This window comes from Protopterus annectens, chromosome 5.part0 (assembly GCF_019279795.1).
Source record: "Protopterus annectens isolate FY-2018-M chromosome 5.part0, PAN1.0, whole genome shotgun sequence".
Taxonomy (NCBI): Eukaryota; Metazoa; Chordata; order Ceratodontiformes; family Protopteridae; genus Protopterus; species Protopterus annectens.
In genome coordinates, this window is record NC_056735.1 from 1,067,315,603 (window position 1) to 1,067,341,302 (window position 25,700).

The window sequence follows — 25,700 nt, forward strand, 5'->3', positions numbered from 1 at the left end:
ATATGCTATGGCACAACCAGTCAGCACAGCCACAAGGGGGAATACATATTGGACCTGATCATCACCAACATGGGGACTCTTTGTTCCACACCAGCGATATACCCCTCATTGGTAAGGTCAGAACATACATGTATCTCACAGGACATACATATACCCTCCACACACCCATCCTGGGTAATCTTGGTGAACTTCTCATGAGCCAACATCTCACTTCACTGAAGCAAGGTGGTATCCTTCAGAGATCCTGGGACAGTGGCATATACGGCTCACACTGCTGCATCCTTTACATACACATTCTATGGACACCTAGTGGACTGCATGGATTGTGCTATCCCAAATAACAACAGGACTCACTACTACAATGACAGGGGACCTGTCTGGTAGACCCCAGCCATTAATAAGATCTACAACATCAGGAGGAAGCTACTACATGATAGACCACAATCCCAGACTGGGAAGGCATCTGTGATCTGTATCTGTACTAGCAGACAGCTACAATCACTCATGGACTTTTCTAAGGACCGCTTCTACAAGACAATTGCAACAGACATGTAGGACTATCACACGGCCTTCTTCAGTTATGTCAGGAACCTGGGTGGACACTCACTGATATGCTGTGAGTTACTGCATACTGACTAAACCTACCCTGAACCCACTGGCATTGCCTACATCCTGGCAAACAGGTTCAGTGCAGATGTCTCCTACCCATTCCCCCTAAGGAGCAACTATCCATCCCAACAGAGTATAACCTCCCTAACATCACACAGTAACAGGTGAGTGCTGCCCTCCCCACAGCGTACATCACAGTATCAATGTGACCAGATGGTGTCCCAGCCTGCATCCTACACAAGCATCATGACAAACGCAACCCTCACATTACATCACTGTTCAATATCGGAGTTATCACAGGATATGTACCCAAGTAATGGCGTACTGCAACAGTGGTCCCACTCCACAGAGTTGGTGCCACAACAGACCACAGACAATATTGCCCTATAAGCCTATGTAGCCTGTTCTGCAAAGCTATGGAGCATATTGTCATAGGACTCATACACATAGACATCGGGAACATACAGACACTGTGTCCTACACATTTCAGCATTGTTGTGGGCAGATCTTGCCTCTTGAACCTGTTTGTATTCTTTAAATGGCTAACAGGTCCATCGACATAGGTACGGCTGTCCACACAGCCTACCTGAATCTTGCAAAACCCTTCAACACAATAATCCACTGGGCCATTATGCATAGGCTCACCAGCGTCAATATGGACACATATCTCACATAATGGATTGATACCTAGATCAGGGATAGCACCCACATGGTCAGAATTGCAGGTGCCATGTCTGACTATACACCAGTTACACATGGCATCCCACACGACTTGGTCCTGGGACCTCTCTTGTTCAGTATATATTTATGTACAGGTTACCACAGGGGGAATATGGCTGAACATGTTTGCACTTGACTGCAAACTGGGTGCCATGATCAACTCTCCAGCTGCCACAAGCATACTCAATCAGGGTCTCACAGAGATGGATGACTGGTGCCTGAGCCATGGCCTACAGCTAAACGCCATTAGTTGCATAGTCATCCCGTTTGGGAGTAACAACATGCCCACACATTACCACATAGGTAGTACTCCATTACATAAAGTAGGAGTTGTTAGGGGCTTGTGGACATGACTTGTTTGTACTGCCGCCTTTAACATTCACGTTGCCAAAGTGGTTGGACACACCTTCTATGTGGGCCACCTTATCCCATATGGTTTCACATCTAGATCTAGTGAGGTCATTGTGCCCCTATACTCATCACATCCATGCTTGGTTACAATGCCACATTTGGGGTGTACCTTACCTGACACCTGCAGCAACTGTACTGGCCATGGAAGGTCCTCACCAAGCAGATCTAAGGACTCACACAGATGCCCTGCATAGTTCAGATGCAGTAACTCCAGCTCTACTCAGTCGCTTACCACCTACTCAGATATGATGTGTGCCTGTTGTTTACAGATATACCCAACCCAGAATTACTGGACATGCTCCACCTCAGGATATCCAACTCCCTTGGAGCTACACACTCCAGGGACATATACCTCAGCACAGACGTTAATAGGACATTGTGGAGGGACAGATTCTTATCCCAAAGGCTCCACTCATGACAGAATGTAATCCCAGTTTCACATAGGCAGAGCCATCCACTGACCACCTACTGGAGACATCTTGATGACTGTATGGGTGATTGTATATTTACCCCTGGAATATCTTCTGTGTCCCTGCTAGACAGAGGCACACTAGCCTAAACATACATTGGCTATCTTGTGTGACCTACTATTCACACACACAGTGTAGTAATCTGACAGGGTTGCGAATGCCAAACACACTCTGGCTAGGCTTGTACATGCCATAGGGCAGATAGCCTAGTATCGACCTCTGAACCTATGCTAATGTTCAAGATGCACAATGTTTATTGCTGATACTGTTTGCAGGTCTTTATCATCTTTGCTTTACTAGTTTCCATGAACAACTTCGGTATCTGCAGAACATATTTGATTATGACAGGGTTCCACTATACTATAGATGTATGTGTTGTCATATAACCGTGTGCACAGGGCAGATTGCTGTATAGTGACAGGTTCCTGGGTTAACACATGCAACTGTCAGATATGCGTGGCCCACTGCTGTACTCAGACATGGCCTATGTGAGCATGCCCAGTTCTGCCATTCCATGTTTTGTTGCCTGACATTTGTCTCATTTATTCAAGTGTGTGAGCATGCCCACTGTGACCCTTCAGTATGTTGCTATCTGAGGTCCACTACATTTTTTGATATGTGCGAACATGGCCAATATTAACATTTGTACTGCGTGTGTTGGATGTCAGGTTCTGTTCTCACTGCAGGACTCACCTTTGTGTCATAACTCAACAAGGATTATGCTGTGCCTGCAGGATTTCCATGGAATACTTTGCATAGACTTATCAACATTCCATCATACAGCTGAACCACTGCAATACTGTCATGGTTTAGTGGTTCAGTACTTTGGCTGTAGTGTACAGTATCCTGGGTTCGAGGCCCATCACTGCTTTATATTTTCATACTGAGCAGACCAGACCGCTTAAGGGCCTGTTAAGCAAATATGAGCATGTTGGCTTTTGTTCATCTATGCCCTACTTAGACCAGGCTTGTCCAACGTTGCTCAATATTTACCAGCATTGCTGGACGTTGGCCAATATTACTGAACATTGACCACAATTGTGCTAGCTGGTGTGTGGGATTTTGTTTGCATATACTACATGGTGGAAATTGCTGTTTAGCACTGCTTTATATTGCTTAACACATGGCATTCATGCCTTAGGTGGTGCTGCAGGGCTGCCTATGTCAGATGCACATACTACACTCCCTGCACATGTTTGGAAGCAGGTAGTGTCAACTTAGGCATCCCTTTTACTTTATGTGTGAGTCAGAGAGAGGTATAATTTCCAGAGTCCCTACTGAGCCAGTGTATCTGCTATGCGTTGCCTCTTTGCCAAGGCCAAAGCATACTGGGCACACCTCCTTCTGCCTACTGGGGCAGGCTCAGGTTGTTCCTCCTCCAAGTCACTCTCTTCCTGTGATGGCCTTGGCAATGGTGGGGGGCTGTTTGGCCCAGGCCTATGCTGGTCCTGCTGCAGCTGTTTTCACAGGATCATATTATGTAGCATAGCACATTCCATGACAATTTGGGTACATGTTGTTGGTGAGTACTGCAAGGCTCCACCAGATGTGTCCAGGCACCGGAACCATGACTTGAGAAGCCCAAGCACAAGCTCTATTACATTACGTGTTTGTGCGTGTGCCTCATTATGGCGTTCCTGTTCGGGTGTGTGTGTATTTCTGATGGGTGTCATCAGCCACGGTTCCAGTGCATAGCCAGCATCCCCCACTAGGTGACCATGTGGGATGTCCCCATTGGCAAATGTCTGGTACAGCTGTGTCAGATGCCAGATATGGGAATCATGGTAGCTTCCAGGGCAGCCAGCACACACATTCAGTATTATGCCCTGGGCATCACACATGACCTGGCCGTTGATGGAGGGGAAGCCCTTATGATTGAAGTAGACCCTACCCCGCTCACCAGCTGGTGCTTTGATGCGTACGTGCATGCAGTCTATTGCACCCACTACCTCAGGGTATTCTGCTATTTGCTGGAAGAGATGCATATTGCTGGCCAATACCTCATGGGAATTGGGGAAATATACATGATCACCGACATGTGCTGACATGGCATCCAGAAACTGGTGTAGTACCCTGGATGCTGATGCCTGTGATATCCCCATCATATCACCAGATGGTCTCTGGAAAGCACCTGTTGCTAGTATTCTTAGGCAAACACATACCTTGGTTTCCACTGGGATGGGTCCCCCTCTGTTGGTTCTGTGTGTGAGGCATGGCCTGCACAGCTCAATAATTTGCTGCAGGAGGTCTCTGTCCACTCTATAGTGCTCCACTATCTCCAGCTCATGTAGCCCCTGGTCGGTTACCCTGGGCCTGTACACTCTTCTCTGTCTCCTCACTGTGGGTTGTCCTGCAGCATTTCCATTGTCACCACCCTCAGCATGTTGCATATGTCACCTTACAACAGAAATGGCAGCCCCTAACATTTCTTTGTCTCAGTAAAGCTTTTACAGTTTTCACTTCTATTAGCTTACTGCAGTGTCTCTTGCGAGAAACACAATGGACTGTTGTTTGCAGAGTTTTACGTGCTAGGTTGGGCTGGGCTAGTGTACTGCCTGTGTAATTGCGTGATTCTGATTGTTTTCACCTGCTAGCTCTGCTAGTACTCCCTAGTAACTTCCTACTATTTGGTGTGCTTCCTTTTTCTTTTCTGTTTCATCAGGGGGGGGGGGAGCGCCACGCACACAAGTGCAAACACGCACACAGCTACTAACACGCACGCACACATGCTTACACAGACTAAAATTTGCTTATTTGGGTTAAAATGCACGCACACCAGCGCAAACACACTTACAACTTTTTAAACAGCCTTATACATGCTTACTCCGGCTTAAACGCGCGCACTCACGCTTACATGTGCGCACACTGTCTTACTCAGGTTTACACGCGCGCACACGCACGCATACCCGCTCAAAAAGAAACGTTGGTGTTATCTACGGCATACATCTTCCATTTCTTGACTTTCCCTAGCCTACCTGTTGACACACCTCTTCCCATGATGTATAAATGACAGCTGACACATGCCACTCTGCTCCAATGAGCTTCACTTCTTTCATACATACCCCCCTCATGATATCACCTATCTTCTACTCTGTTACTCCCCATATCCTACTCCTACACTTCACTGACTGTTCTCATTTGCTATGTAAACTTGTGATTCACTATCCTAACACTCATTTACATAGGATTGCCTACTAATGCTTGGTTACATGTCTTAGACTAAGCTTCCCCCCTTAACAACCGCTACTCGGTGGCCTTGTTGTCTTCAGCCTGCCATTCCCTTGCATTGTACATTAACAATTTCTATAAATTCCACATTTGTGGGTTTTAATTTTTTGTATTCTGGGTTTTAGAGCGCACCCCGTTTGCGTGGCGCTGCACTACGCTTAAACGTCTGAAATCAGCAAAAAAGAAATATTTTTATTTTTATATTGCATCAGGAAACATTTTCAGTGGCCATATATTTGGCCATTGGCATGCTTCCTGCACTGGATGCAACCTTTATTTGGAGTTGTTACGGCTCCGTTTTGCTATTTGCAGAACGGTACACAGTTGTCAACTGAGTACATTTCTGCAAATAACACTGCTCTTACTCGGACAGCTACAGGTTTCCTGAATCACAAATCTACCTCATTTGCATGCCTTTCACCTGCAATTGAGGTAATTTGCATATCCCTGCCCTGTCCGTGTAAGAGCCATTTTAGGAGCTCTCTTACATGCCCCTACAGACTGTTCCTGGATCGCTCGTCGGACATGATGGCTGCATGGAGTCTTACTCTACTCTTAGACTCCGTGCAAGCCATCGTGAATCCGGCCCATTATTTTGACAGTACACAGTCTTTCAGAAACTCTGATCATTTGTTAATTTCTTGTGAAGGTAAGAAAAAAGGACAACCAGTGTCAACAAGTGCCAAAGCAGACTTATTCCAAGTTGTTGTCTCACACAATTACATTTTGTTATTCCTACCAGACCAAAACATTTCCAAAAGGGTCAAGGCTCATTCTACCAGGTCAGTGACATCATCTGAAAATTTTCTGTAAAGGGTCAGGTTCTATAAGTATTCTAAAAGCTGAAACCTGGTCCTTTGTGCACACATTTACAAGCACTATGAACTAGATTTCTTCTTCAGGTGTTGGACAGGCTTTGCTAGGGTCATACTCCAGAGCCTCCTGCATCCTTATCTTTCCTCCTCCCAGTCAAACTAAGCTATGTAAATCTCCCCATATAGCTAAGGTTAACATCAGCTGTGATCCCAGTGATGAACATAGCATAGTTATGTAAGTAAACATACTATAACAACAGATGTTTACATGATTACTGCTACAGTAGCTGCTCCCTCCACCCGTATATTCCCCTTATTTCTGTATGTTTTTGTGGCCAAGGTGAAGTCCTTTATTTTTATTTTCCTAGCATTGTCCTCATCAGGGCTTTAGCCCCCTTCTTCTGCTGGCAAAAAAAATCTCTTGGGGCTTGGTGCCAAAACCTGTTTTTTAGTCAGCTTATCTAGGGATGGATAACAGGGAGAGCAGAAGATACAGTGAAGCTTTGAAAACTGGTCAGCTGTTAGAAGAATATAACATATATAGCTACTTTTATGGTAAGTTTACTTACACAACTGTACTGTATTCATGTATTATTAATTTTCAGTGCTTACTAAGAGTGATATAATTATATTATCTATGGTAAATAGCCTATATCATGGACTTAACTATTGGAAAAGTTTACGGAGGTCTGTATATCACATACACTGAGGAATAATTTGACTTACATTTCATTTTTATTATGGAGTAAAACTTTTATGCCTGTTTTTGATGATATTACTTGTGCTGCAGTACAGTGGTCATAACCCATATGAAATTATTAGACAGAAATGTATTAACATATTTTCTTACTTTATATATTGCATAACCAAGGTCCATTCCAGCACATTTATTTTACGGCATGTAAAATGGTCTTCATAATTTATTTAGAATTTCCATAACTTTTTAATCTTCTACAAATGATAGATTGAGAGGCACCACAATACTTTGAGGGAGAGTAGGGAGCTTATTGAACTGCATGTTGGTCATTAGGTTTGGATTAATGCAAATTGCAATGTTCTAGGCCATGATCAATGCCATATTTTTGCAGGTCTGTCTAATGAAGAAAATATTGTAATATTCTGTAATTAGTAGCAATTCAAAATACACATTAAAAAGTTAATATAATGGCAATATATGATTTTAGGTTATACAGGACATGTGAAATCTGTTTACAGACTCAGCAACACCTGCACGACAACGGCCTCCTGAAACTGAGTCTGTACAAAGCTGCTTTAGCGGCAAGCTGCTCACCATTAAGAATGTTAGTAGCCCTGTCACTTTCCTCTAGCAGAGGGATTTGGTGCACCTGAATGCATCCACTGTAGAAGATCAGTACTGCCTGTAACAAGCTCTTCTTAGTTGCACAGCAGTCCCTCCCTTTACCATAGGTATGCATAACATTTCCTTTTACAGGATGGATACCTTTCCTACTGACTAGGTAGACTTTAAACATGTTTTACCCTATTCTATTGTGTAGAATGTTGTTTACCATTTACACAGTTACATGTTTCATTTGCTAATATAGAAGTTATGGAGGATGAGATAAAGTGCAGGATGGGAGAGGTACACAATAGAAAGTAGACAACTATTTTGCTTAAGCAAAGCAATGTGGGGAAAGCCTGTACAGGTATCAGTTGAAATAGTATACTTCTTTGAAGTACACAATCCATTCTTTGTGTGTTATTTTTCTCCTATTTTCACAAGACTGCTTATATCTTCCCATTTTACTTGATGGTACAGGAACAGCTGGTTCATCGACCCCATAAATACAGTCTGTCATCAACAACAGCTTACAAAAGAGCAAATAAAATACATTTAAATGAAATAATAATAATTAAGCTTAACTTGCAATCTGACAATCAATTTACATAGATTCAGATATTGCTAGGTCACAGTTAGCTTATTTACATACAGATGAAGTAGTGCTATTTGCAGATTCGCTTTATGCATCTGTGAAGCATGGGACTATGAATGTCCATCATTATCTCTGTTTAAATTAACCTTGACCTTTAATGACTAAACAATGCCATTCTGACCAATCAAGACTTGCAAAGTTAAACACTTTTGAAAATAATCAGCTACTCTGGTATATTTATTTACAGAATACAAAAGAAGAAAAGCACATATCAACAATGCACTATAGCAGCTGAGTGTAAGAGCAGACTGATAACACTAATAATTTACACATATTATTAGTATTGCACATATTATACTACTTGTGTATTAAGAATTGCACTATAACATTGAATAGTGATGTATTCCTTCTACAATTTCATAGCAAATTTGAGAGACATGTTGTTTTTACCTGAACCAGCAAGCACATTGGGGCCAGGCAAACCATAAAAACAAAAACCCTATAAAATATATTAAAAGCTGTAAATAACAAGATGAAAACCTAAGAAATACAGCAGAACAAGTTATAATCACTCTTACTGCAACAACAAAGCACACAATGTCGATATTATAAAATAGGCTACAGAGGCAAAAGGGAGACAATCAAGATCTCTAACATATCAAGGTCCCTGAAGACCCTTAAGCCAAACAAATATGATTGTGACATGGCAGTTTGTGAACAATTTTGCATATTAGTCGATGAGTGATATGCAGAGAGATAACAAAGCTCTCAATACATGTCACAAAGGCAGGTAAGACCCTGGTTTTGAGAGGAACCTTCATTCTGCTGGATATCAAAATAAAGGCAAAGGATAACTGGCTTGAACAATTGGTTGAATATTCAGTGTCATTCTACATGGGTCCAGCATTTGTCAGCATGGAAAGAGATATTAGAAAGTCACTCTTGCTGGGCAAAGGATGGCATGCATCTCATTGTAGGATTTCAACATACTAGCTAAAGTTCTTGGTACAATCATAATTATTTTTTAGACAGAATCCAGCTAATGGGTCTCCCAACCTAGCAAAAGAAACATGTCAAGCACCAGATAAAATCAAGGTGGATCTGTATAGTGCCATGATTATGAATAACAATGTACCTTCATCTGAGTTCCTGCTGCATTTGGAGCACATGCACATGTGCATCATTACAGAAACGTGATTTAAAAGTACAGAAAATACTCCTTCAATACCAGGGTTTTGTGTCTAATACATGTTTTGGCCCAGTGATAACAGTGGTAGAATCTTCTTATTTGGTAAAGATCACATCACCTCTATGCAGATCCCTACAGACCAAAAAACTGAATTGAGATGATGTTCACACTAAGTGGACCAGTTATCAGATAACTGCTTGTTACAGGACACCCTCCCTGCATCCAGGACAGGAACTCTATTATAGTAAGAGACAATATTTATCTGATGGTAAACTGGGATACCTATACCTCATTTCTAGATTACTTCCCAAAGTCCCTTGATTTCATTAAAAAAAACTTCCAGGACCATATTGTGAAGGAACCCACTAGAGGACAAAATATTCTTGACTTGGTCAACTATCCACATGGTACTACCTTCCCTAGTTTGATTTACAAACAATAACCTTTTCCTTCAAAATCTCCAAACAGTAACATGCATATATTAGGCAGTTATGAGACTTCAAATGTACCAACTTTTACAATTCTATATAAGGTCTCTAAATTCAGTTAACTGTCCTACCCAAGGTACTGATACATCAAGTAATTATTTAATCCAGACAAAATAGGGAGTTTTCAAGTAAACCAGTCTGGTAGCCCACATAAATAAATCAGAAATACAATAAAAGAAAAAATCTTCTTAAACTATATACAACAGAAAAAAGAACAAAAGAAAATCAAGGCTACCATTAAAAAGCTTTTGAATGAACCAAAAAATAAAAAAACTATCAGAAAAGCAAAGGCATGTATTGAAATTAGACTAGCATCTGACACTAAATATAATTACATATGCTACTATAGTTACATTAGGAAACTAACGAATAATACCTAGCATTACTCAGAACTTATCCAAAATAGCATTGTCTGCTCAGATTCAACCTCCAAAATAACAATATAAATGTACATATCCCACAGAACTTGCCATAGCAAGCAACTGGAAAGACACCAAAGGGCACTAACTAAACAGATAACAGTCTTAGAAAACAAGAGCCATCAGGAGAGGCTGGAAATACTGCTCCTTTATTCAGTGTACTATAGACACCATAGGAGTGAGCTGTGCATAGTCATTCACTCCAGGACCCTGTAATCCAAGGCCTCTTGTGTCTCCACAAAACACTCACACTATAGCAGCCTCACATCTCCAGACTGCACAGAGAATACTTAAATGCATAACTACCTGCATAAAAATATCAACATGGGCTCACCCTGCAGAGTAAAATCCAAGGAAATACATCCGTTCTTAATAGGTTCATAGGTTCATACTAGGCTATCTGCCCTAGGGCATTTATAAGCCTAGCCAGAATGTGTTTGGCTTTCGCCACCCATTTTAAATTAATTTTGCTATGCCCTTTTTCGAGGTTAGTATAGTATGCCTCTGTCTAACAGTGACACAGAAGTGATACCCGGGGTAAACCTACGATCTCCCATCCACTCATCAAGATTCCTCTTGAAGAGAGTCAATGAGGGACTCTGCCTAACCTGGACTGGGATTTTATTCCAGAGTCAAGGGAGCCTCTGGGTTATGAATCTGTCCCTCCAGCATGTCCTATTTATTTCAGTGCTGAGGTTCAAGTCTCTCGAGTGCGTAGCTCGATGGGATTTGGATTTTCTGAGGTGCAGCATGTCCATTAATTCCAGGTTGGACATGGCTTTATACATCAGGCACAGATCGCCTCTGAACAGGCGGTATGCCACTGAGTAGAGCTGGAGTTTCTTTAACCGGGCAGCATATGGCATCTGTTTGAGCCCTTTGATCCTCTTGGTGAGGTACTTTTGGGGTCTTTCCAGTTGCTGCAGGTGTCTGGTAAGGTACATCACAAAGGGGCATTGTACTCAATTATGGGCCTGATGAGGGATGAGTAAAGAGGCACGATGACCTCCCCTGATCTAGATGTGAATCCCTTCATGATTAGGTGGGCTATATAAAATGTTTTTCTAACCACTTTGGCCATGTGGTTGTCAAATGAGAGATTGCTATCAACTTGGGTCCCCAGGTCCCTAATTACTTCTTCTGTACTTAATGGATTACCACCTATGTGGTAATTTGTGGGCACTTTGTTTTTGCCAAAGGGGATGACTATACATTTTTTGGCATTTAGCTTGAGGCCATGGCTCTGGCACCAGTTGTCTGTTTCTATGAGGCCCTTTTGGAGGATGCTTGTGTCGGCTGGAGAGTCAATTATGGCGCCCAGTTTGCAGTCATCTGTGAACTTGGTCAGCCACAGTCCTTCCGTGTTGGCCTGTACCTCCGAGAAATATATACCGAACAAGAGACGTCCCAGGACTGAGCCTTGTGGGACACCACTTGTAACTGGTTTGGTGTCTGACATGGCTCTAGCAATTCTAACCATGTGGGTTCTGTCCTTGAGCCAGTTTGCAATCCATCTAGTGACATAGGGGTTTATATTTAAGCTGGTGAGCTTATCTATAATGCCCTAGTGTGGTATTGTATCGAAGGCTTTTGCGAGGTCCTGGTAGGCTGTGTGGACCACCTTCCCCTCGTCAATGGCCTTGGTGACTGTTTCAAAGAAATCAACCAGGTTTAAGAGGCAGGATCTGCCCTTAACAAAGCCGAACTGGGTAGGATCCAGTGTTTGTAGGTCCCCAATATCTTTATTTATGAGGTCCATGATGATCCTTTCCATAGCTTTGCAGACCAAGCTAGTCAGGCTTATGGGGCGATAGTTTCCAGGATCCATTGAGGCACCACCTTTATGGAGAGGGACCACTGTTGCTGTACGCCACTCTTTGGGCACATATCCTGTAGTAAGGCTGAGATTGAACAGTAGTTTTATGTTTGGGTTTAGCTCTTCTTGGAGTTCATGTAGGACGCCCGGGACACCATCTGGTCCCATTGATGCTGTGTTTTTGCTTTGGAGAGGCGGCTCTTACCTGAGCATCTGAGATGTCAGGGGGGCAGCACTCTGCTGGGATAGATATTTGCCCTTTTGGTGGGGAGGGGGGGGGGAGTTTGCGCTGAACCTGTCAGCTAGGATGTTGGCAATGTCTGTGGGGTCGGTGTATTTTTTGTCATTTTGGACTAATTTTGAGCATATCTGGGAATTACCACCCAGGTTACTAACATAACTAAAGAAAGCCTTGTGATTATCCTTAGTGTCCTGTGCAATTTTTCTCTCGAAGCTGGCCTTAGACAATTTTATGTGTGCCCGTAGTTTTTTGCTAATACTGATCAGTGATGCCTTCCCTTTTTGGGATTTTGCTCTATCATTTAGTAGCTTCCTCCTTCTATTGTATAGTTTGTTTATGGCTGGGGTCCACCAGACAGGACGTCTGCCTTTGGAGGCTTGGGTCTTGGTTTTATTTGGGATTGCATGATCCATGCATTCCTGAAGGTGTTCATAGAATGCATTTATAAAGGATTCTGCGGTCTGGGCCGTATTTTCCACAGGCCCGGGGGCTTTAAAGGATTCCACCTCAGTTTTGAGGAGTGTGAAATTTGCTTTAAAGAAGTTTTTCACTATGGTTTTCTGGGCAGGGGGTGGGGTCGGGATGTGAATATCCAGTGAGATTAGTTTATGGTCTGATCTTACCAGTGAAGGATACACTTCTGGTCTGGAGCATAGAGTCCCCATGTTGGTGATGATCAGGTCCAGTATGTTTTCCCCTCTTGTGGGAGTCGTAACAAGTTGATCCATAGCATTTGAGTTTATAAATTCTAGGAACCTTTGGGCTAGGGTGTTGGAGCTAGAGTAATGCTCCCAGTCTATGTTTGGGTAGTTGAAGTCGCCCAATATAATGGTGTTTGGAGAGACCTTCATATTTTCCAGTGTTCTCAGGAAGGCCGAGTGGGGTTCCTGGGTTTGGGAGGGTGGTCTGTAGCAGGCTATAAACTGGAAGGCAGTTTTACCCACTGTTAGTTGCACATGGATAGTCTCTGATGCTTCGTGCTTTGCCACCAACCTGGAGGTGTGGGTATCATTGATGAATATCGATACTCCCCCTCCTTTTGTGGTTCGGTCCAAGTTTTGGGGCCGAAAAGCATGGTATGAGGTATAACCTGGTAGTGCTGGGGTGCTCTCGGGAGCCCTGAACCAGGTTTCTGTTATTGCACAGATATCGATGTTCTCTATGCTAAGGAGAGTTTTGAGTGTGTGCATCTTGAGGTTTAGACTTCTGGCATTGAGTAGCATTACTCTTAGTTTCTTATCCCTTGTGATACCTATGGAGGTGGGTTTGTCTTTGGAGCCTTGCCTAAAAAGGCACTATGGGGGTAGCAAGAGCCTTTGCCAATATCCGAAAGCCCAGGGGTGACAGGTGCAAGCCGTCCCTAGCGAAGCATCGTGGCTTGTCGAGCATATCATCCCAAGCTGACAGGCATTGGATCCCCTTTGAATGACACCAGTACTTAAGCCAATTGTTGAAATTGATCATCTTGTCTTCATATTGTGGCATCATTCTTGGTGAGGATAAGATGCTACTCAAGGTCAGGGTCATACCGGCCTGGGCTACATGCTCAGAGAGCTCCTTTATGTCTCTTTTCATGTAGTCCAGGGAGGTACATCTCAGGTCATTCACACCAGCATGGACAATGACTGAGTCATATTGTACTTGCCTTGGAGTGACCTGAGTGCTTGTGTTATGTGGCGGATCCTAGCGCCTGACAGGCTGCTCACCGTGACCCTCTCCTTGTTTAGCCTGGTGAGCGGGATGTCAATGATGATGTCATAGGGTGTGTATGTACCATCGGAGCTGTAGGGTATCTTATGTGGTTTACCACAGGTACTGCTATTGTGGTGCCTTTTGTGTTGAAATACATTTGGCTGCCATGGATTACCTCTTGCCCTTCCCTTAACATTTCTTAATGGTCAAGGTCAGGGTCATACCGGCCTGGGCTACATGCTCAGAGAGCTCCTTTATGTCTCTTTTCAGCAGTACCTCTGGTAAAACACATAGGATACCCTGCAGCTCCGATGGTACATACACACCCTATGACATCATCAGTGACGTCCCGCTCACCAGGCTGAACAAGGAGAGGGTCACAGTAAGCAGCCTGTCGGGCGCTAGGATCCGCCACATAACACAAGGGAGCATCTTACCCTCACCAAGAATGATGCCACAAATACAGTATATATATATATATATATATATATATATATATATATATATATATAAAATACAGTATATATATATAAAATACAGTATATATATATATATATATATATATATATATATATATATATATATATATATGTGCGTGTGTGTATATATATATATATATATATATATATATATATATATATATATATATATATATGTGTGTGTATATATATATATATATATATATATATATATATATATATATATTTACAATCAAAATTCTGAAATGTATTTGGTCGAGTAATCACTTACTCAAAAAATAACACTAAAAATAAAAACATTGCCCGGGATTCATGAAGCTTGTGCCAGGCGCAGGCATAGCGTAGGCGGTATAATGCCAAATATGGCCACCGAGCGATTCATGTATGATCCAATTCCACGTGCACTACCAGCATATGCCATATCTGCGCAGCCCTTGGCACAGGTATGCTAATCACCCCATGCGCAGTACTGCACTATGCAAATGGCATAGTGTAAGCCCACAGAAATGTAAACCAAAAAAAAGATTTACATTTTTCCAAACAGAACATCGGAGCTATGAAAGCAGACCAGACTCATGTATTACAAAGTTAACATATGACAATGGCTAAATATACAGCCAATGGCATAAGAAACGATGCACAACACCTAAAAAACAACATTTAATGTCATGTCCACAGTAACGCAAAGTACAATCACTGGGCATGTGTGCGCAAATGGGAACACAAGGAAAATATACACAAATGTCATAAAATCGCAATGTAATACAAATCATGATTTCACCATAATACTCAATGGTATGCATGGTACACCACAACCAAGCTGCAAGGGTTGCTAAGAGTCTGTGACAGTGTTCGGCACGGTAACTATGAATTAGTAGTCAATGCAATGCAAATGAGGCAAATAATAGTGAATCGCAAATGTCCCGCTGGACTAGGGATGTACCATACGGTGCAGCGCTACAACACTGAGGAGTGGTTTGGAGGTATACATGACATCAGCAGTAGGGTGTGCCACCGTAGCTGGAAGCACATTGGAGCAATGCAAACCGGCCTGCCCATTGCTAAGCAAAGCCGCAGGATAGAGGTGGGGATGCAGGTATAGCATCATTTAGCTGAGAGCACATATGGTGCCCGAAAGCACATGTGTATGTGGATGAAAATGTGCCTGAAACCCAGTAAGCAGATGCATGCGCTGTGCACTATAGCTCAAACAGGAAGGTTAGGGGAAGAAAATAAGGAAATGCCCCAGTAGGTAATTGGAGTACAACTGAGCAATTAACACCTATTAACTCACAGTGGGCAATCAACGGCAGCTAACAAGTCTGCTCGCAGCAACCTGCAGAACAGGATAGGGGAGGTGTCGTATTGCAAAGAAAAGAGAACTGTCATAGCAGAGCAAAGCAAACTTGCAGTCGATCGGCCATAGAACACATGTCGTAAGATAAGCCAGATTTTGGAAAGTACAAATGCATGCCAGAAAATGGGAGGGGAAACATTAAGAAATGTTAAGGGAAGGGCAAGAGGTAATCCACGACAGCCAAATGTAATTCAACACCAAAGGCACCACAATAGCAGTACCTGTGGTAAAACACATAAGATACCCTGCAGCTCCAATGGTACATACACACCCTATGACATCATCAGTGTTCACAGCACAATAGTATAAAGTGTGAAGGCACCTCACACACACCTGTGTATTCCCAAACACTGCACCATTGGTGTAAACAGATGGGGAACTTTTACAATGTACATGTTGGGAGCTGCCATAGCTGTGATTCATCACCATGTGTTGGAGACTGAAGGTGTTGTGGAGGATGATGCTGACAACCACTGCAGGCTCCGGAGGAGGAGAAGAGTGTTCAGCCCAAGGGTAACCTACCAGGGGCTACATGATCTGGAGATAGTAGAGCATTACAGGGTGGACAGGGATATCTTACAGCAAATAATTGAGCTGTGCAGGCCACTCCTGAGATCCAGAAACAACAGAGGGGAACCTATCCCAGTGGACACGAAGGTATGTGTAAGCTTGCGAATACTAGCCACAGGCACCTTTCAAAGGCCAACTGGAGATATAATGGGGTTCTCACAGGCATCAGCATCCAGGGTACTACACCAGTTCCTGGATGCTATGTTACCACATACCAATGAGCATATATACTTCCCCGAACTCAGGAGGAGTTGGCCAGCAATATGCGTCTCTTCCACCAGGTGGCACACTACCTGGAGGTACTGGGTGTGATAGACTGCATGCACATACATATCAAGTCTCCACCTGGTGAGCATGGTAGGCGCTACATAAACCACAAGATATACCACTCCATCAACTGCCAGGTCGTGTGCAATGCCCAGGGCATTATTATGGATGTGTGTGCTGGCAGCCCTGGAAGCTACCATGACTCCCACATCTGGCATGCCTCACAGCTGTATCAGGTATTTGTCAGGGGGGACATCCCACATGGCCCCCTTGTGGGAGATGCTGGCTATGCACTGGAGCCATGGATGATGACTCCCATCAGAAATGCACACACATCCATGCAAGAATGCCATAATGAGGCAAATGCACAAACCAGAATCATCATAGAGCATGTGTTTGGGATGCTGAAATCAAGATTCTGTTCCTTGGACATATCTGGTGGAGCCTTGCAGTACTGTCCAGGCACATGTGCCCACATCTTCACAGTATGTGCCATGCTACATAATATGATCCTGCAGAAACAGCTGCAGCAGGGACATAATGGTGAAGGCCCTCACAGCCCACTGCAATTGCCAAGACCATCACAGGCACAGAGGGATTCAGACCACAAACACCCTGTGCCAGCCCCAGTAGGCAGACAGAGGCGTGCCCAATATGCCCATGCCTTGGCAAAGAGGGAACGTATAGCACATACACTGACAGTGTAGGCCCCTACAGAATGACACACCTCTCCACCTGCACACACAATAAACCGGATGGCACACACACACGACCACCTGTAAATTGTAATGCATAGGTGACCTACTGTGTGAATCCTACATAAGCAGCCCTCAACCATTGCACACACAACAGCTATTGGAACAAGGAATGTCAACACCTGAAAATTACACGCACCTAACAGCATATGTTGATACTGTATGTATAGGTTCCTAGGTACATCGGTAGGTACAGACCCGATTGTCAGAGGCCATTCATCAACCAAGGCAAACAGTGTCTGCTGTCACCACCACATCGATTAACCAACTGTCCCTCAGTGGAGCAGAGCCAATTCTGGGATCCATGTGTGTAATCACTGTTCCTCACACACTCTGTATGGCTTACCTGGTGTGTTAATAATGGGCTCCATATAATGTAATCAGGGATGTAGTGGCAAAGCATGGGGAGTACCCATGACAGGTATTTGTCACCCCAGCATGCTCCACCTATGGTTGTGTGAAGGTGTAGCACATTATAGTGTGTGGCTCACTGTGACATACATTATCAATGCTGGAGCACATCCATTAAACATCACTTGCACATACCATTAATAGGTCTCATCCATATGTAAACTAACTGAGTTACACATTTGATTGCAGTATGGAGTAACAGCCGTAGTACAGTCCACATACAAAACACCATAACATGTGTACAAATCCCAGATGCCCAAGTGGTAAATGCACTGACTTTTGTGCATGTTCCCAGTCCCACATCCTGCAAGGGACGTTCCGTAATCCAGAAGGCACGAATAATGGATGTTGGATGCAGGTCATCAGATCAAGTTTAGCACATGTCAGCGGGATTATGCGTTGGCAAGTGCTGGTAAGCGTCGTTTAAGCATGAATATACGGATATGCGCGAAACAGGGATAAGCTTTTCTGAATATCGCGCAGATCACGGTCAACGATATCCAGAACAGGTGCCTGCTCTGAAGGGTAAAATGACCACTGCCAGGAGTAGAACATGCAATCATGTACGCAATCACCTAATGCTAAGCTACCCAAGATGTACCAATGGCAGGTGTGTATTGTGACGGGTTAAAACACAAACGTGCGGAGTCCAGGAAACAGTATACACCGACATGTACACAACGAAAGGTGTGTTCTCCCTCTCACTCTCTCTCTCTATATATATATAAATATATATATATATATATATATATATATATATATATATATATATAAAATAGAGATAGAAAGGGTGATAGAGAGATATAAGTTGATATATATACGTATTCACCTATATCTGCAAATATATAGATAGATCAACGACATGTACACAACCATGGAGGCACAAATAAATAGGATACTGCCAACTATTGAATGTGTCACATACCAACACGCGTAATCACGAGGCTGAAAGACCGAAAGACCACAGTACTGGAAAACTAGAACTGAGAGTAATATTATCACGATGTTAAGGGACATTTAGTTATTGCTGCCAGTGCCGGTGCTGCGGTCCAGGTAGGTACTGTGTTCAACTGTGTTTGTGATTGCTGTAGTCTGTGTATGTGTGTGTTGAGGGTGCCGTGTGCATTTCTGTGGGACTGTAATGTGTGTGTGTGTGTGTGTTTGCATCGTGTGTCTGTTAGTGCTAACTCGGAGGTAGATTATAACGGTAGGTGTGGTCATAGCTGGCCGTAGGCATACGGTTACCACGTGTCCCATTTTAAGAGGGACAGCCCCTCCCTGGGCAGTTGTGTCCTGATGAAAAATATTAAAAAGGGCAAATGTCTGAGATTGTAGGACATAATGATGTCCCATATATTATGTAATAGTTGCATTAAATAGTTATGCCTGTATCTAAAATACGTAAATGTTACATGAAACATGATAAGTAGCTAAAGTGCTTCAAGAATAAGTATGTATTCAGGATAAAAGTATGTTCTATCCTGTGTACTGACCGTGGGTATGTGTCGGCTTGTAAACACCGATGTGTGTCCTGCAAATGTCCCACTATGGCCATTTGAAAAGGTGGCAACCCATGCCAAAGAGGTTCAGTCACCAAAATAACTGCAATGAGTGCAAATATCTGTGACAGAAATACATGAGACAGCTGTCATTTAGTAACATTCCCTTACATATCGATGTATTTCCGGAGGTATTGAAGTATCAACCTCACCTGCATGCTATATAGAAACCAATTAACAATGGCTCAATGTATAAGCCCGTAACAACCATAGTTTCTCAGTCTACTAAATGATAGGTCTTCAATTAGGGAAGGAGCCCACACACATATATGGAATATGTAGAAATGCAGTCCCCACAAACCTGTATATGCTCTCTACACCCACCTACATCTTCCCCACACCCAAAACAATTGCAATACAGACTGTAATAACATCACAAACATCCACTCACTCAATTACATCTGCAGAAACGTTAACATACCTTGTGAGAGACACATTTGTAATGGCGCCATGTGAAATCGTATAATGGAACAGACGGCGATGTTACAAGTTTTGTTTGCAGTAGTCCCTTATCAGACGGTTGAGATGACAGGTACACTCACATGTAGAACCACATACTCTAGCCGTCACACACAATCCACGGGGGACATGAATTCAAAATATCCGTGTCTCTCCAAATAGCAGTTGCAATTCCTCACAACAAAACACATGCAGGCTGTCCCCCCGAAGGTAGGGCAAATGGGCAACGCCCAAGTGGAGAATTCAATTATACCCCACTGTTGCCATGTAATTGGAGAATGGAGTAGTGGCACAGCTGAAGTGCATGCAATAATTTACTCAGGAACACCAATTGGCGGCAGGATACCACATGTTACAGGTATCAATGTATATAAGGATGTCTTGCCATAAATTCAAACCGTAAGCTCATACCATAGAACCATTTAAACAGGAAAGGTGTAAGAGAGATATTTACGAAGACTCGGAAACAAGGTATGTAAAACATTCAGTATGTCAGTGTATATAGAGCCTGTTTTGTAGTAATTAAAGTGTATGCAATGCATAAAGTGGGAAAAGGTATTATGTAGTGATGTCTTGTTGAGCATAGTAGCGCTTGTAGAAATTGTGTGTCCTGCTGTGGGCCACAAGGTAAACATCACATACACCACAAGGGATGCTACATGAGGGCTTTAAACACAACAATTCCACACCACCCACTATCAGTGGTAGGGTTTGTCCAACAAGTATGTGCCATAGCAGGGGATAGTATATGTTGATATACTGTCACAATAGGCATGTGTAAGGGCATATAATGAGAATAACATGCCTAAGGTGGTCCTGCTGTGCAAGTATGCTTTGCATTATGGGATAATGTTTAAAATATTTGTAATGTACAGTATAGTAGGTAGATATGTCAGATATTTTACACAGCATAACTATTATATAATGCAAACAAAGGGTATCATCTATTGGCATGTACAATACAGAATAACAAGACACATATGGCTTGTAGTCACGGGACACTGTAACAGCATGATAGCTAACTGAAATGGAAGAGCTACTCAATTATCCATGCACAAAGGACATGTAATAGCTTCACAGGTCCATAGTGAGTTACTATGCTGTCTGGCCAAGTCCATGTGTAAGCCCAATGACAGTGTTTTCACCAGCAGCACCTCCCTAGGGTAGTGTCCCATCTGTGAACAGCAGAGCCACGTGTTACATGTTACCTGCACCTGTGTACAGTACAGCCACTGCAGTGATCCCTGGCATACGTGTGTCTCCCATCCACCCATTGAGGTATCTCATGAAGAGTGCTAGTGAGTATCCTTGCTTGATGTACATAGGAATCATGTTCCAAAGCATGGTGAGTGTCTGGTTCAGGAATGTATCCCTCAAGCATGTCCCACTCATCATTGCATTTGTGCACATATCCATGAGCAAGTTGCTCTCAGTGGCCTTTGCTTATGTTGCTTATGTGGAGTATATCCATAAATATTGTTGTGGACATGGGCCCTGTATGTTCAGCAGAGGTCATCCCTGGGTATGCAGTATGCAAATGTGTACAGTCGTGGTGTCCGTAATTGTGCCGCATACATCATCCTTCGGAGGTCAATGATCCTCATGGTGTGTTAATGTTGTGGTATGTAAAGCCATTGCTGTTCAGTAAGGTACACCCCAAAAGGGGTGTTGTACCCTTGAATGTGTGTCATACGTCAGGAGTATAGAGGTACAATGGGTGCCTTTGTTCCAGCTACAAACCCATTACAGATAAGGGTGGCCACGTAGAAGGATATCCACTCCTCATTGGTAATATGGCTATCAAAGGAGTGGGTGCTATATACGTGTGTACTAAGATCCCATATAATGTCACATGTATGTAGGGGGCTACCACCTATGTGATAGTCTGTGGGTGATTGGTGTAATCCAAAGGGGATGTCTATGCACCTTGTATTATGCAGCTTGAGGCCATGTTATTGACATCAGGTATCCGTCACAGTGACACCCATATGGAGGGTGTCTGTATCAGCTGGTGGATAAATCATGGCTCCTTGTTTGCAGTCATCTGGAAACCTATTCAGGGAAAGTCCCTCTGTGCTAGCCTGTACCTCAGGGAATCATATACCGAACATGAGGGGTCCTATGACCGAGGACTGTGATACGCCAAGTGTAACTGAATTACAGTAGGTACCATGATATGCTACCCTCATTGTGTGGGTCCTGTCCGTGAGCCACTTTGCATAACATCCCGAGACATAGGGGTCAATGTGCAGGTGGATGTGTATGTTGTTAATATCAGAATGGAGAATGGTGCTGAAAGCCAATGAGAGGGCAATGTAGGCTGTGTGGATCCCCTTACTGTCACTACCCTGGTAACTGTATCAAAGGAGTCCTCCAGGTGTAGGAGCCATGGTCTGGCCCTAACAAATCCAACCCGGGTGGCATCACAGGTCTGGAGGCCACCAATGTCTCTGTGAATGACTTCCATGATGATGTGCCCCATAGCCTTGCAGAACAGTCCAGTCAGGCGTATAGGGCAATAGTCCCTGTGGTTCATTGTGGTGCCACCTGTGTGGAGTGTGATAACTGTTGCGATGCGCCATTCAGGGGCCACAATGTCTGATACAAGGCTATTACTGAATCTGGTGGACAAGTGGGGAGCCATGTCATTCTGAGGTTAGTGTAAATCACAGCCTGGGATGTTGGACGATCACATGGAGTCTGTGTTCCAGCCCTTAGACAGTGCAGGTTGGAACTGCGTAGTTGTGACCGCAGGGACTCTGCATTGTTCCTGTATGGATTTTGGCCCCGTAGGGAGAGAGAGGGTGTAAAGTTAGCATTCAACCTATCTGCCAGGATGTTGCCAATAGCAGTCGGTCTATAATGTTCCTGCCTAACCGTCGTATGTCAGAGCAGATGTGGGTATTGCCATTGAGTACTGACATACCTCCATAATGCTTTGTGGTAGTCCATGGAATGTGTCACAGTAATGTTTACGTAGCTAGTGTTGGAGGATGTGATAAGGGATCCCAGATTCCTACTGAGGCTGACCAGTGAGCTACCCCATCCATGGGATTGTACTCCACTTTGCAACAGCCACCACCTTCTGTTGTACATTATGTGCATGGAACTGGACCCCCAGAGTGGCATCCGTTATCTGGTGGGTACCATCATGGTTCTGTTTGGGATAGCATGATCCATGCAGTCGTGTAAGTGATAATGAAGTGCACTGGTGTATGTGTCAGCGTTTGTAAGTGCATTGTCCATCTGCACGGGTGTCATGACGTTTACTACCACTGTCATAAGATGTCTGCAGTAGGTGTTGTAGAAATCTTGTACTGTGTATTCCGTGAAGGGTGTGGTGCTGGGATGTGGATAACAAGGGTGATTAGCATATGTTCGGAAACTGCCAATGAGGGGATAACCCCAGGTGTGGAACACCAGTCACATGTTGGTAATGTCCATGTCTAGGATATTGTTGGTCTTGGTGGTGGTGTGTATGGGTTGATCCAGCCGAGTGGAGGTTATGAATCCCAGAAAGCGTTGGCCTAATGTGTCGGTACATGAGTAGGTATACCAGTTAAGTGTGGTGTAGTGTCAGTCTCACATCAGTAGTACCTGTCTGAACCCTACTGTCCAGTACACCAAGAAATGAGGGCCGGTAACCGTGGGGTATGTTGTTGAATCCGTAGCAAGTTACAATGTGTATAGCAGTTCTGGCCATAGTTGCACGTGGATCACCTCTGATGCATTGTGCTAAGGAACCAGCCTGGAGGTGTGTACATCCTTGTGAAATATGGACACACCTCCACCGTGGGTGTTCCGGTCCTGGTTACATGACTGAAAGGTGTAGTCTGGTGTAACCTGTCAGTGTAGGTGTGCTCTCCGGAGCCTAGAGGCAGGTCCCAGTCACTGCAGAGATATCAAAGTTGTCCATTATAAGGAGTGCCTCGCCTGAGTGCGTTAGAGATGAAGATGTCAAGCATTGAGTAACAGTACCCCAGGTTTTGCTTGTCTGTTCCTGTTCTGGTGGTGAATGTTATTGGAAACTGTCCAAGACAGGCAGTATAGGAGCAGCAAGAGCCTTGCATGTTATCTGTACTCCCAGGGCTGACAGGTGCAGGTCATCTGTGCCAAAGCATCGTGTTTTGTTGACCATGTCATTCAAAGCAGACAGATACTGGATGCCTGTGGAATGACAGCAGAAGCATAGGCAACTGTCAAAGTGAAACATTCAGTTGTTGTACAGCAGTGGCGGCTGGTGACTTCAAATCACAGGGGGGCTGCAGGAGACAGCTGAATGGGTGGGGTCAAGGGGGAGGGGTGTGGTCAACCAGAAAGGGGAGGGGCTATGCACAAAACCACAAAAAACTATCTTTAATTAAATACACTGCCCTGGGTGGCAAACCATCATTATGAAAGTCCAATCAAGACAAAAATAAGTGTAGAAGAATAAAAATATTTCAATGCATTGGCTGCATGACAGCTTACTTAATATCTAGATGGAAACAAAAGGTTGTGAGGCATGAAAAAATAAATTACTTTTTAAATACATTACTGGAATGCCAGTCAAAATCAAGTATAAGAAAAACCAGAAGCACTCAACTCAAACCACTTCTCCATGCACTGCAGTTCTAATATATAATATATTCAGCTTTATTAAAGTACCAAGTAACATGCTGAAAGTAGAAATCTATGTGATGCCCCCACTTGTAAAAATGTTTCTTATCCAAAAAAGGCCTGCTGCCTGACAACTTGTTTCATGGGGAAAACATGATAAAAGTAAAAAATGAAAAGCAAACAAGAAACAAGCTCAAGATACATTGCTTAAATGATTACTGTACAGGTTATGGACCACACATGATTGGCATTCTGTTTAGTTTATGGGTAAAGTCTGTAGAGATGACTGAAAGTCTCCAACAAGTGTAATGAGCTTTTTAAAATAATGGAATCCTGTCCTTTAATACACAAGGCTTATACATTATCTAGTCAAGTATTCTCTGCATGGCAACAACAGAAAGGCTTTCAATGTTGGCAATTCTTTAACAGTATGCTTATTAAAGCTTACTTGCATCTTACGATCTCAGACAAGCTAACCTTATGGTCATTAAAGCATTGCTACTTAAACACAGAGCAACAGGCACTTTGAGTAATAAGCATAAATCAACAGTACAAAAATATGACAGAAACCAGACCATTCTGCAAAATCAAGGACAGATGAAAAGCCACTGTAGTACTTATACAGTGTGTCCTCCCCATACAACTACTCCTTGCCTTACTTGGACACATCCAGAGTCACTACATGGGGGAGTGGGGTGCAAAAAGCATGTCACAATTTGAAATCTCTCTGGCTGACTGTGATGGCCCTGACACATTTGTCATACCTCTCAACCTCAAGAGCAAGAAATCTGGACAAAGCTATACACAGAAGTGGGACAAAGGCCCAGAAATAAGGACAATTTTTAAATATTGCTCTAATAAACTTAGAAAGATAATAGAATAGGTCTTGCATTAGTATGAATTTTCTGAAGGGTATAAATCTGAAACTCAAATGTCTGTCATTTTCTAACTTCAGTCTTTAGTAATTTGTCACTAATTTGCCAAAAAACACAATTTTATGAAAAATGGACCAAAAATGTGATGCAAAAATATAAAATAGACACACAATACAGCTGCTACCTGTCAAAGAAGGGACACTTTTATTAGTACTGCTACCTTGAGCAGCTGACAAAATAAAAGAATCTACATGCATTTCAAGTAATCTATAACTTTGATTATTACAGTTATTTCTTAATTGTAAACCCTCCATGTTTTCTTCCAAAATTGCTATTTTGCAGAGGGATTATTAGGGGGAAGAGCAACATTTTGAGC